This window comes from Rhinolophus sinicus, chromosome 16 (genome assembly GCF_057876585.1).
Source record: "Rhinolophus sinicus isolate RSI-liver-muscle chromosome 16, RSI-T2T, whole genome shotgun sequence".
NCBI lineage: Eukaryota > Metazoa > Chordata > Mammalia > Chiroptera > Rhinolophidae > Rhinolophus > Rhinolophus sinicus.
The window spans coordinates 50495206-50508672 of NC_142516.1; positions in this window are offsets into that span (position 1 = coordinate 50495206).

The window sequence follows — 13467 nt, forward strand, 5'->3', positions numbered from 1 at the left end:
GATAGTTGTGATCCTAACTAAAGGCCACAAAAAGTAAGATATTTACTATTTGGTGCTATACAGAAAAAGTTTGTTGACCCCTGTTCTAGAAGAACAGCAACTAGAAATTTAGATTCCTCTTGGGAAAGGTACTGGAACATAAGGACAAGAGCAGGAGGAATTTGTTTTACTTTCTATACTTTTGTGCATTTTTAAATTTTGTATAATGAGCAAGCATTACCTAACTTAAAAAAAAAACAGTTTTTATTAATAAATAAATACTTTTCTTACATTATTTAATTAATGATTCAATAAATTTCTTAATTGTCTGTTTTGGATAGGAAATACTGTGTCATATGGAGAACATAATTGATTATGTAAGGTGCCAAATGGGCACTGGACTTATCAAGGGGATTGCTTCATAGACGGTATAGATGCCAACCAATGCACTATACACCTGAAGCTCAAGTAGAATAATATTGTATGTCAACTATAATTAAATAAATATACATATATGGTCATGAGAGGTGGAGTATAGCATAAAGAAGATAGTTAATGGTATTGTAATAGCTATGTAAGATGTCAGAGGCATAATAGCTTGAGGGGGGGGTTATCACTTTGTGGGGGTGTAAATATCTCACTATTAAGTTGCTTTGTACACTGAGACGAATTAACAACAACAACAACAACAAAAAGATATCTTGGGGATTTCAAGAAGAGAGGAATTTATATATAGGTAGGTATTCCCCGTAAAGTCTGATGGTAAGTTTTTGGCTTACTGTCTTAGCCTGGAGAAGCTATTAAAAGACCAATCTAAGATTTCTTATGAAAAGTTCCAGCAAAGCAGATTTAAAAAGAATCTATATGGTCAGGCACTACTCTTGCTGCACTTATGTAAATAATCAGGCCAACTTTAATGAGACTAGACTTATTCTGCAAACAAATGTGTGTTACTGCGATTATCTTCGATAAAAATGAGGGTGATTGTAGAGGAAAAATTGTTTCAGGAGAAAATTATACTACAACCTTGTGGATATCAAAAAAAGGAAAGAAAGAAAGAAAGAAAGGAGGGAGGGAGGGAGGGAGGGAGGGAGGGAGGGAGGGAGGGAGGAAGGAAGGAAAGAAGAGAAGAAGGAAGCAAGGAAGGAAGAGAGGGGGAGAGAGGGAGAGAGAGGGAGAGAGAGGGAGAGAGAGGGAGAGAGAGGGGGAGAGAGAGAGAGAGAGAGAGAGAGAGAGAGAGAGAGAGAGAGAGAGAGAGAGAGAGAAAAGAAATACTGTGTCTTTAATGGGGCACATCTGTTTTTGGCTCACCTCCCCGAGAAGGACCTTGGGAGTGGCAGGGAGACTAGGGAGCTGGATGTGTACGTGTGCAGTATCATTTTACCGCTATATTTAAAATAACGATCCCTGTTCTGAAGAAGCAAAAGGAGGGGAGTTTGAATTTCCTTATTCCTTCTCATGGAGAAATACATGATTGTTTTTATGTTTCATGCAATATCACGGTGCTTCATGACCATTTTCTCTGTAGCTACACTGGAAAAGTAAATTAAAAGCGTCCCTGTGATTGGCTGAACCAGGATACTCAGGCACAGAGGGTAACGCCCTGATTCCTCTGATGGAGGAAGGGAAGGCGTTGGAGAACTTACAAATGAGTAATATGGGCTTCGATCCATAAGTGAAACTGGAGGTTGAGATGAAACTCCAAGATGGTCCCAAATTTCAGAGTGTTGATTAAAATATGGTGACAACTATTATATGTCCTATGTTGTATTTCTGTTGTATCTTTTAAAAAGAATATTCTAAAACAATGGCTTGAATTTGAATAAGAATTGCTGTAAACGGGGCTCCTCAGATGATTCTAAATTGCATCCAGTGTTAAAAACCCCTACTCTAAAATAGCGTCTTGAAAATTAATGTTAGCATAATTCAAAAGAAAATGGGGGAGAAAAAAAATTCATGATTGTAAACAAATATCTGAAAATAACCTTAATGAGAAAAGTATGTGACCTTATATATAGAAAATAATGCCACTTAAAATAAAGAAGACTTGGATAAATATAAAACCCTATCTTCCATGACTAAATATTTGAAAGATGTCAAATTACTCCCCCAAAAAAATCCACAGAATTTTTAAATTTGAGTGATTCTAAAATTATAGGAAAGTAAAACTAAGCCAAGTGTTTAAAAACAATAATGTGGAAAACATGGCAGCAGGGGATTCTCGGAAAATAGTCCACTGAGGCAGCCTTCCTTTCCTACACACACAACTATACAACCAACTTTATCTCACTTCTCCTGAGCTTTGTATCCATTGCAGTAGTGGATAGGCAAATGGACAGGGTGCTTTAAACTCTGGGCCAGGTGGGAGCCTGGGGGGCAGGGGATTGCAAAAGATAATCTCAGGGTGAGGATCTGAAGTGGTCAGATTTTGGGGAGAGCTTAATCCACAGGGTCCCCTGGACTCCTGCAGGGAAAGGTGACATTGATGTTGGCTAGTCTCTGGAGGCTACAAGGAGCTGAGGAAGAGCTGAATGGGGGAACTGGTGGTTCCCCATCCCTGAGGCTAGGACAGCCCCATGGAGAACCTCTCCTCCCCTCATCCAGTGCCATGACAGGGAGCTGATGACTTCGCACTGCAGCTCTTCCAGGGTCAGAACACCACAGCTTCCATTGCTCTCAAATCCAACCCCACCCTCCATCCCAGGTAAGGTATGCCAGCAGCTGAACCCCAATAAGCAGCAAAGAAAAAGAACCAGACCCTAAAACAGCTCGGCAGTCAGAGAGAGGAAGAATGAACCAGGATTAGAGTAGGTCCCTGATGAAACAAAGCCGACTAGAGCAGATGGAGGGTAACCTTAAAAAAAATTTTAAATAGTAATGATTAATGATAAGAGCACTTAAAGAGATTCAAATTCAGCACGTGAAAAAAAACTTCATAGAACACAGTTAAAAAATCAGTAGATGAATATAAGGAGAAGATACCCAAATTCAGTGGTCTGGAAAATCAAAAGGACGAAATAAGTAAAACCCCAAGGCGAAAATTCAAAGAGATCATAATCATGAGGGAAAGGATAAGAGGCACACACAATAAACCCAGGGAATTAACATGTGGATAGTAAGAGGAACAACGGGAAGAGATGGAGAAGAAACAAAAGTTAAAACAAACAACAACAACAAAAAAAACAACAGCCTTCCATGAAACAAAACATATCTGAGTTTCAGCTAAAAAGAGCTGAATAAATTTCAGGCGAAATTATTGGAGGAAGAGGAGCATTTATCCATAATCTGGCACAATTCCCAGACCTGAAGGGTAAAGAGAAAATCTTAAAAGTGTCGTAGCAGAAAGAATAGTTCTCTTAAAAGCGAAGAAAACCTATACGCCTGAGAGAAGTCTCAGTCCTAGTGCTGAAGAGGAAAAATTACTCATTTCCAATAGTAGATGCATAACTAAGAAAATGGTAAATTTATGCGAAATTTTATACAGCCATTAAAAACAATAATTAAAATGATTCTGTAGTTACATGGATGCACAGATGTCAGGTAAGACTGTACCTTATAAAGTAAATTAGCAGATTATGAAACTGTGTGCAGTATGATTAAATATGTTTTAAAATGTAGATGAAAAGGGTAAAAGGAATGAAAGAGATGACAGTGGTTGGGTAGATTAGGACTATGAAGTTTTTTTTCCTTTTTTGTTTTATAAACTTTCTATAATGCAATTTTATATTGATAATTTTTGAGTTAATAGTTAATATAAAGTTCAAGTTTTTGAAAGGAGTTATATTTTTAATAAGTAACATTAAAAAAATCATGGTTATAGATGATACAGTAAATTTCACGCGCCTCGCAGCCAGACTAGAGGATTTGGGGCTGCAGCATCAATACGCCAATAATTAATTTTTAAGATTAATACTGCCTGGGGCAAGGATTTTACCTAAAATATTTATTTGTGGTGGGGGAATTAAATGATTTTTTTTTGGTATGTGGAATAAAAGAGGCCTCAATTCCCTTATTTTCCTTGAGTTTGAGCAGATTGAACCCAAAATCTCGTCCCTCTTTGAAGGCATTCCCACCTCCCCTTCACTTAGTGGGGTGCCCTTCCTGACTAGGCTCTTGACTCTACATACAGTATAAAAGAGACAAAGGCAGCCCCTGACCACAGGGAGCTGGCCGGGCACTAGCAAGCAGATCTCTGTGCTGCTAGGAGGCAGAGTCAGACAAGGTCAGCCTCTTACTGCGATAAAGTGAGATAAAAATAAATCCACTCCACAATCATGTCTGGGTACAGAGAAAAACAAGGTGTGAACACCACCAAAACAGCCAAATGTCCCTCTCTCTCAGCTTGTAAGTGAAATGGACACTTCTTAACAATCACAGCTTTAGTTATGCTCCAGTTCTTCTACGTTCTAGTTAAAAATGAAGACACCCAATCATAGAATTGCTCCAAATTCCTGCCAGCACCCAGTGAAGAGCAAACTCCTGCTTCCTGAACTCTACCCCAAATCACCTAACACACGATCAAATCCTGTAATATACACCTCCCTGATGTCTTTGGGCTGAGTCTCCCCACCGTTCCTTCCCGTTAGTGTACAGCCTCCCTCAATGCAACAGCCATGAAACCCAACTCAGTTCACCGGCAGGTGCGTTCCTGTGGTCCTTGGCTTTAGAGCACTGACAAACGGAACGGCATCTTTGTCCCTGGTTTTGATCAGATCTAGGGCAAGTGATCAAAATTTAGTTGGCAACCCAGAATAGAACAGTTTCTTGCCATTGCACAAAAACTGAGTTCACTGCTCACTGTTTTATCCACTTTGATTAATCCAGTATTAATCAAAGCTCATCGTATTGAGAGAAACAATACAATGGACTGCCTGAAGCATACGTAATCTCTCTCCTTCTCTAAGACCTCTGACATCTACCCCTAAATTCAGGGAGACTGGCCAAGAACTCTACCTGATTTCTATTGGTTGGCATCCATATAACTGCCATTACCAAAGTCAACTTTGGTGTAACGCTGTGAGGGTTTTCATAAAACCTCATCTCTTGGCCATTGTCATGATGTCAAAAAAAAAAAGGCATTCATTGTATAAAGCAGTTTAACAACTCGCAGGAGAAATGTGTTTCTTTGGATAACACCAGGAACAGTTTTACTTCTCCTGAGCAATCAGTTTGTTTCCATTTTCTATACAGAATGAATTGTATAACTGTTAAGTTTCCATTTTTCAAGTGTGTTTCTTGAAAAGTGAGCCAAATCTCCAGCAACACTAGCCTGCTTTCTGATGTTTGTCTCATTCCTGGCTCCCTTTTATAGCTCTACCGTTGTTTTCCTTTTTCCTCTATGCCAAATATATGTTTTTGGCACCTTGCTGCATTTTATGTACCTGGGTAAGCTGCCTGAAATACTATAAGATAAAAAAAAGTTGAGTAGGCTGTAAAGAAAGAGAAAGGAAAATCAAGCCCGAATAATGCGGCACAAATTATAAAGCAGGGTAGGCGTCTAGAAAAAGGTGAGCTCCCCGTCAGAAACTGGGCCTGGAAGCCTGGGCAGATGGAGGACCCGGAGCGTATCCCAAGCAGGAGGAGAAGAATACTTCCTCTAAAAGCTGAACCAGCAAAGCGTGTATGGGAGGTGGGGTGAAGGAGGCAATATGGGGGCTGGTGCGATTGTCACGTCAAGTTCATGCTAGGGAGATAAGCCTTGGGATGCAGAACAGGAGGGGGAGATGGAAGAGGACTTGGAAGACAGGAGTAGGTATTTAGGCTCAATGCAGGCCACATCTGTCCTTCCTTTTTGTGTGTCTAATAAACCCAACTGTCCTGGTCCCCGCACTTAGGGGTCAGAGATGTAGGTGGCAGAAAGGCAACTAGATCAGTCTGTTCGGGCTCCCATAGCAAAGTACCACAGACTGAAGGGCTTAAACAACAGAAACGTTTAATTTTCTCCCAGTTCTGGAGGCCGGAAGTCTAAGATCAAGGTGCTGGCAGGGTTGGTTTCCTATGAGGCCTCTCTGCTTGGCTTGCAGATGGCCTGCTTCTCCCTATATGTGCCCTCTCTGCACGTCTGTGTCCTCATCTCCTCTTCTGATAAGGACATGAGGCATAGTGCATTAGGGTCCACCCTGATAACCTCATTTTACCTTAATTACCTTTTTAAAGACCCTATATCCAAATAGTCACATTCTGAGGTACTGGTGGTTAGGACCTTGACATATATACTTGTGTGTGTGTGTGTGGGGGGGTTTGGAAGGGTACACAATTCAGTCCATCACAGGCATACCTAGAGTAGCTTCTGGAGAAGGCACAAAGCATATGGAAGCTAAAATATGAGGGTCAACATATGAAATGCAACTTGTCTCTCGGAGATGTGGCATCCCCAATGGAAGGAAAGTGGGCTACGTGAGCGTTCTAAAGAGCTGCTGCCCACCCCCCTTGGCCCTATGGACACCAAATAAGGTTCGTCTTCTCCAGATACCTCTAATCAATGATATCAAGAGGGAAGAATGAACTTTGGGCTTAATGAAGATGATGAACGAATTTTGCAGACAGTGACTATAATGAAAACTGTGGACAATGTACGATTCATTCCTGAACACAAGGAGTGATAAAGGACATGCAGTGACTCAGGACAATCATGCTGAGTCTCTCGTCACTAAGCAGGTAGTGAGAACACAACCAGCTGACTGTTCCATAGATACCACACGGTCTAGCTGAGATGACCAATTCTCTCTTCACTGCGCTAGAGGAAGTTCATAGATTTTGCTAACACCCCATTGCCATGTCTTTAATTAAGAATGTATCAGTTGAGTTCTGTGAAAGTAAAGCTTTGGTTATTCTCAATATTCTCCGCAGAAGGATGAGGGGCTGCTTTGCACTTGATCCCAACTAGCCCTGGGCGAGCCTGTGTAATGCAGGGTCTCTCTACTTCTCTCATCTGAGCTTCAGGTTGGTTTTGGCAGCTGTGGTTGCTTTGTAGAAACAGCATGTTCTCTGCGAAAACAACATCATTTCTGGCAAAATCACCAAACTCCTGACTGCTATATGAATAGAAAGGAAATGTCACATCCTTTTGAAAAGGATAAATTATTTCCAGTTGTGGTCCCATTGAAAAAATGAATCCTTCATTAGAAGAAAACATAGAGCTCATGACATTTTCTGTGCTAACTACTAAATAGCCTCTTTCCAATAATAACTCCTGACATTATAATTTAATCACTTCAATACTGGAATTGTTAGATGAGCAAGTAAATTCTCTTCCTGCCTTTGTTGTAATCCCTTCAGGTGGATTTTGCCTCCTGTGCTACCCCATGCATACAACATTTCATGAGTGGTCCGCCATCCCTGAAGGTTATACCCATTGTAAGTTCACTCCATTCAAGTCACCCTCAATTTTTATTCTAAATGGATATTTTTCCTACGACAAAAACCTTACACATGGATAAAAGTGGGCCTCACATCCAGTTTAAGCTTGAGAAATAGAGGATAATTGGAAGTTACTGAATAAAAGATGGAGAATAAGAAAATTTCAATTGTAGCGTTCGAGGCAGATAAACCAGGGAAAGGACTGAAAAGGAGGAGGATGGGTTACGAGGCCTTTACAGCAACCCCAACCTGAGGTTATAGCTCAAGTTCTCGAACTCCTCAAAGCTGGGAGAAAATACACGATCACAGGAACAAGGGAAAATCTTCAGAAATGGCCACAGTTAAAAGAAAAGAAAAAAACAAAACAAAACAAAAATCAGGCCAGCCACAAGTGTAGGACAAACCCTGTTGAGAAAAGATGACATAACCAAAGTTTTGAGCTAGAAAACTTTAAGAACTTATAGCCCAAACTGCTTTAATTTTAGATGAGGAGTCAGGCTTCGAAGGTCAACTCAGCATCCCCAAATCTTCAGTCCCAGTCTTCTCATCCACACCCTGGACTAGAAGGAAGACCAGGATACACATCAAAATACGCCAGCAAGTTCAAGAAGACACTCGTAGCAGAGCTATTTCCCTCCCAACACCTCTCTGTGATCTGCTCCCTAACCCTACTGGCTCTCCAGCCTGTGCTCGTGTTGATACCGAGAGGGGGAACGACCGTGGCATATGTTGTCATTGAAACTGCTCAGCGTCACCACCTGGCTCCCTCCACTGACGATGGGTGGCACTGATTTAGAGATATTGTCCTTGGTGATGGGAACAAACAACAGCCAAAAGTCTGAAGTAAGAAGTAAAAGTCAATAACCTTGCCTATCCGGAGAAGAACGGGTGAAGTCAGGACATCTACCGAAGTGTTTTCCCCTGCGTTCTCCCTCCATCCCTCACTAAGAAGTATTAGGGTTGGTGCAAAAGTCATTGCGGTCTTTGCAATTATTTATAACCTTTTAAACCGCAATGACTTTTGCACCCACCTAATAAATATCTTGCTTTGGGGAAGAGTTGCTTTTCCTGGGCCCACAGTGCAAGGCTGGACTTGGCATTGGGAAGGAGAAAAGATGAAGGGAGGCTGGTGGGCAGGTAGGCAGGCTAAGGCACCGCCCGTGTTCAAATTCTAATCCCTCCATTTACCAGGTGTGGCTGTGGCCGTTCATTAACTTCTTGGAGATTCAGTTTCCCCATCTTCAGAAAGTCGGGATAATGCTTCCTCTGCAGGTGGTAAAGAAGAAAATGTATGGTGATTCTGACAACATGGGGGATGCTCTTATTTTTAAAAAGGCAGCTATTGTTGTCATGAAGAGAAGAAAGTGAAGTTTCTTGATAATATTCTTTCTGCCAGCCAGGGGCGAAGTACTGTTGACAAAAATTACCTCAGTCCCCATTTGTGTTGTACAATGGATATTATTATCTTGGCTCGGAGGTACAATAATTTGCCAAAGGTCACTTGGCTAATAAGGGGTAGCCTCAGCTACCAGTTTCTCTCCAAGGATTCTAGCAGATGAAATGGGTAGCTGGGTTTCCATGGACCAATCCAGGGCATTTGGCAAGGAGCATCGTTACTTTCCTAGGTTCTTTGACTTCCCTGTTAACTAGTTAACCCTGTGGAGTTGGTACTCTGATCCACTAGAGCCATGGAGTGTCCTATTGTACGTATGATCCACCCGGGCCTGCAGAATGAAGCAGACCCTTTTTATTGTGAATAATAACGAGGATGTGAAATAAATCATTGATCCCAAAGGAGCTAACGTTTGAACTCCGGTGTTAGAGCCACTTTGGCTCATAACCACTGCATTCTACACCTTCCCACCCATGCCAGCTATGTCTCATTTGAAACAACAGGGATTAGAAAGCAGACTAGAGGATACCAGGGCTAGAGGAGAGGGAGCAGGGGGAATGGGGAGTTATTGTTTAATGGGTACAGAGTTTCAGTTTGGGATGATAGAAAAACTTCTGGAAATGGATCATGGTGACAGTTGCGCGACATTGCGAATGTGCTAAATGCCACTGAATTGTTCACTTAAAATGGCTAACACAGTCAATTTTATGTTATGCATATTTTCCCACAATTCAGAAAAGAAATAGTGATTATTACTTGTTTTGCAACTCATTCAACTTTTCCAAACCTCAGTTTCCCCATCAGTAAAGTGGGAACAATAACACCTGCCTTAGAATATTGCTGTGATAATTAAGCTCTAACATGGGGTATGCGCCCAGCGCTACCTGTCACAAACTGTGATTCTCAGCCTGTGTTCAATCCCTTTGCGGCCCAACACTAATATCCCCATTCATTTATACTCTTTGGGTTGGGGAACATGTGGGCTAAATGGAAGGTTGTCTGCTATTTAAAAGTGGCAGCACACTGCAAATTTCCAGCCCTTAAAAGGTACTAATAAATGTTTGTAAAATTAAGTTGAATAAACCACAAAGGCACAATAAAAGGGTGCTGGTGTCCTATTCTGACAGCTCTTGGTCTATGTATCAGGGACTTTTAATCCATGAGGGATATAAAGAATATTTGGTGTTGACAAGGCAACTCTGCGGTTCACTTGATTTCATTCCAGATTTAGGCTATTTTTTAAAAGCTGACTTTTTTTATGTGCAGTTTTACTATCTTGAACAACTGGAGCCAATGGGAAATGAGCGTTTGGGGGACCATCTGTAATAAAGGAAATGGCAGTAATAGGTACAAGAAGCAGATTCACAGGGCACATATTATTTAATCCCCAGCTGGAAATGTACACTGAAAAATGGAAATAGGCATTAATTGGATCCACCTTTCATTTTTAAGGTTGCATAAAGTCTATATAGGAGCGAGCATTATAATTAGGTAATTTAAGTTAAACTGCTTTTAAATTCAGAGCCTGGAGCATAAATTTATGGCACAAATATACAACATCTAGAAGTATACCCACAGTACTTTCATTTCCTATTCTGGTAGGTTATGTGAAGAAGATGTGGTCAAGTGGAAAAAGAAAGGGAAATAATAGAGATAAAGACAGACAGGAGAGAAAAATACAGGGTTGGTCAACAGAGGAGCAAAAGAAGTGAGAAACCTGCTGAGAAAAGAGACATAAGGACAGAGAGAGAAGGGAGCACAGAGAAGACCTAAGGTGATGAAAACGCTGCTCCATTGGTTCTGAGGTAAGCGAGCGTGAACTACTTTGGTCACACCCTACCATTGACCTTACCATTGACCTCCATCATTGCCATCTGAGGGCCATTGGTTCACAGTCCTCGTCACAGGTGCTGTCCTTGTGTCCTCTGTCCCAGACAAAGGCTGCATCCTCCACTCAGACCCTCAAGGCAGGACCCTAGTGGCATCCGAGTGCCCTCTCTCCCTCTTCACCTTTGCCACGTTCTGCTGATTTTAACATCTATGTGTGTTACAAATCTATTCACCTGTCTTCGTCTCTACTGGTACTACTCCAGGGCAGGCTGCTGTCCTCTCTCACCTGGAGAGGAAAATTGTTGCCTGTCAGGTCTTTGCTCTCTTTCTGGTATCTACACTGCTGACGGTGATCTCTCAATGGCAAACCTAGTTATGCTGGCTAAGGTTCTTGTCTTCAGGAACAGAAACTCACTCCATTAGGCTTAAGCTTCAAGCAGGAAAATGGGCAAGAAATGTTTCTTGTTCTATGAGGTTCAATGGGCATCATTTGGAGGTTCAATGGGCATCATTTCTAGGGCTGGGGTGAGGGAAAGCAGAGATGGGAAAGGAAATGTGATTCCAAGCCTTGAATCCAAGCCTTGAAGTCCTGATCTGAGCCAGGCATCCTGGAGGCTGCTGGGGCTCTGGGGAAGCCACAGAGCTGAACCAGTGACAGCCCAGCTCAGGTGTGGGGAAGTGGCCCCTTGGCTGAGTGTGGTACAGATCACCGTCCCTCCCACCCTGAAGAGCCACTATGCATGGCAGGGCACTCTCACCAGGGGCCCCACCCACCCATGTCACTGAGGACAGGGCGAAGGGGAGCCTGCCAGAGAAGGGGGGAAGCAGCTAGCCCCAGTGCTGCAAGAGAAAAGAAAGCAAACTGCCCTTCTGGACACTAGTAAGCATCTAGACATGTCTGGACAGCTAAAGGGGGGGAGGTAGCAGGACTAGAAGAAAGAGATAGGCTGGACCCCCTGTAAATCAGGGAAAGCGGGCAAGATCATTTGATTGGCCCAACCTGCGTCAAGTTGTCTTTGCATGGCACAATCAGCTACAGTCAGGCAGGTCGGATCAGGTGGTAAAAGCATAGCTGCAAAGAACCCATCCTGCTGGTAAGCTGAGAGGATGAAAGTCATTATTTGAAGGGGATATAGGCTAGGCTGTGTCACTACTCCAGAATACCAACCATGTCCCATTCCTCCCTGAAACCCTTCAGTTCCCTTCCTGCAAAATATTACAATGGTTCTCCTACTTTAGCTGACATAAGAGTCACCTGAAGAGTATTGCAACCCACCCCTGAGGTTCCGATTGAGTATCTGAGACAGGGCCAGAGAACTGGCATCTCCATGGACCACAACACTAAGTAGCACTGACCTATAGGGAACAGTCTGAGCTTTGTAACGTGATCAAATAGGTCTCTGTACCTGGTTCTCATCCCCTATTAGTGTCATTACCTGCAACTAGCCCACCTTTCACTTCATCTCCAGTACCTACCACATGTAGCATGGTATTTGGAAGATTGCTACAAGAATTAGGTTCCAAGGCTCTACCTGCAATTCTATCAAATCCTCTCAATTGCTCCCAAAGGAGAAAAAGTTGCTTTGAATTAGACTGATTCCAGAACACTCCCTAGGCCATATTAGCTAGTGGGTGTGTACAAGGCCAAGCTCTGAATGTGCATCTCTCACTTCTGTCTATTCCATGTTGAAGGGCCAGGAAGCACTTCATTGTGGGGACACTTCTGGCCAGATTGCTGTCTCATTCTCACCTCTCTAACACCCAAGTATCAGAAGTGAAGGTTGACCTTTAGGAAGAGCAGGCCTGACCCCTTATCATCAGTGCCTGCCTCTCTGCCTCCCTCACCCTCCTTCTCTGTCCGTCCCTCCCTCCTCTTCCCCTCTCCCCATCTCAATCTCTCTCTTCCCCTCCCTGTCCATCTCCTCTCTCTCTCTCTCTCTCCCTCCCTCCCTCCCTCCCTCCCTCCCCTTCTCCCTCCTCCTCTCCATCTCTCTCCTACCAGCCAGTCTAGTATGAACCACAAGATTCAGATTGGGTCAAAAGGAATAGTGGATTCTCAGGCTTTAAGCCTGGGATTCCTGCTCCAATCCAGCTTACCAAATTCCCAGCATGGGGATTTGGAGGGAAAGCCCATCCAATAATAAATAAATAAAATTACATTCTTCTTTTCTTTGTCATTGTTCTTTGTTGCAAGGTCAATGCATCTACCTCATTAGGAGAGTAGGATTTCAGTATTCCTGGACCCCCTAACTTTATGCCGTCATAATACTACCAAACCTCACCCTATTCCTTACAGGCCCATTTAGTAGCCTGGTAGAAAAGCCTGGGCCTGGGCGCCTGCAGCTACAGGTCCATTCCTGGCCCTGCCTCCCAACGATTCTGTGCCTTCTTTCCTCCAGGGTCAAATGGGGATTTCAAACACTGACCTCACAGGTTTGTGGCAAGGCTTACATGAGCAGAGAACTTTGAGAAGAGTTTTGCAGAATGCGAGACTTCAGCCCTCAATGGCAAGGTGTTGTTTCCTTGCAAGGAGCCGTGAGCCGAAGTGCCCAGCACAAAACTCTCAGTGCGGCTCCTTCTCGGCCGAGCACCTGGTCTTATCCTGGTGAGCCGCTTTCTAAGCCCAGAAAGTCAAATCTGGAGCTCAGGGAGCCTCACCCTCTCTTCACATTGTTTTCCTCCATACAGCGAAACGTTAGTCATTTGTTGTATCTTCGGCCAAAAATATAAAATAGGAAGCACTGGTCTGTGATGGCTTAGCTCACAATCTATTAACCAAGGGTCCTTGTCTTCCAGAGTCTCCCATTGCAAGTGGGAATTCACCCATGATGACATCACGTTACCAACTATATAACAAGACCTTCTTATGGCTGACTGGTCAGCATTACATTTATCCTATGGTGGGC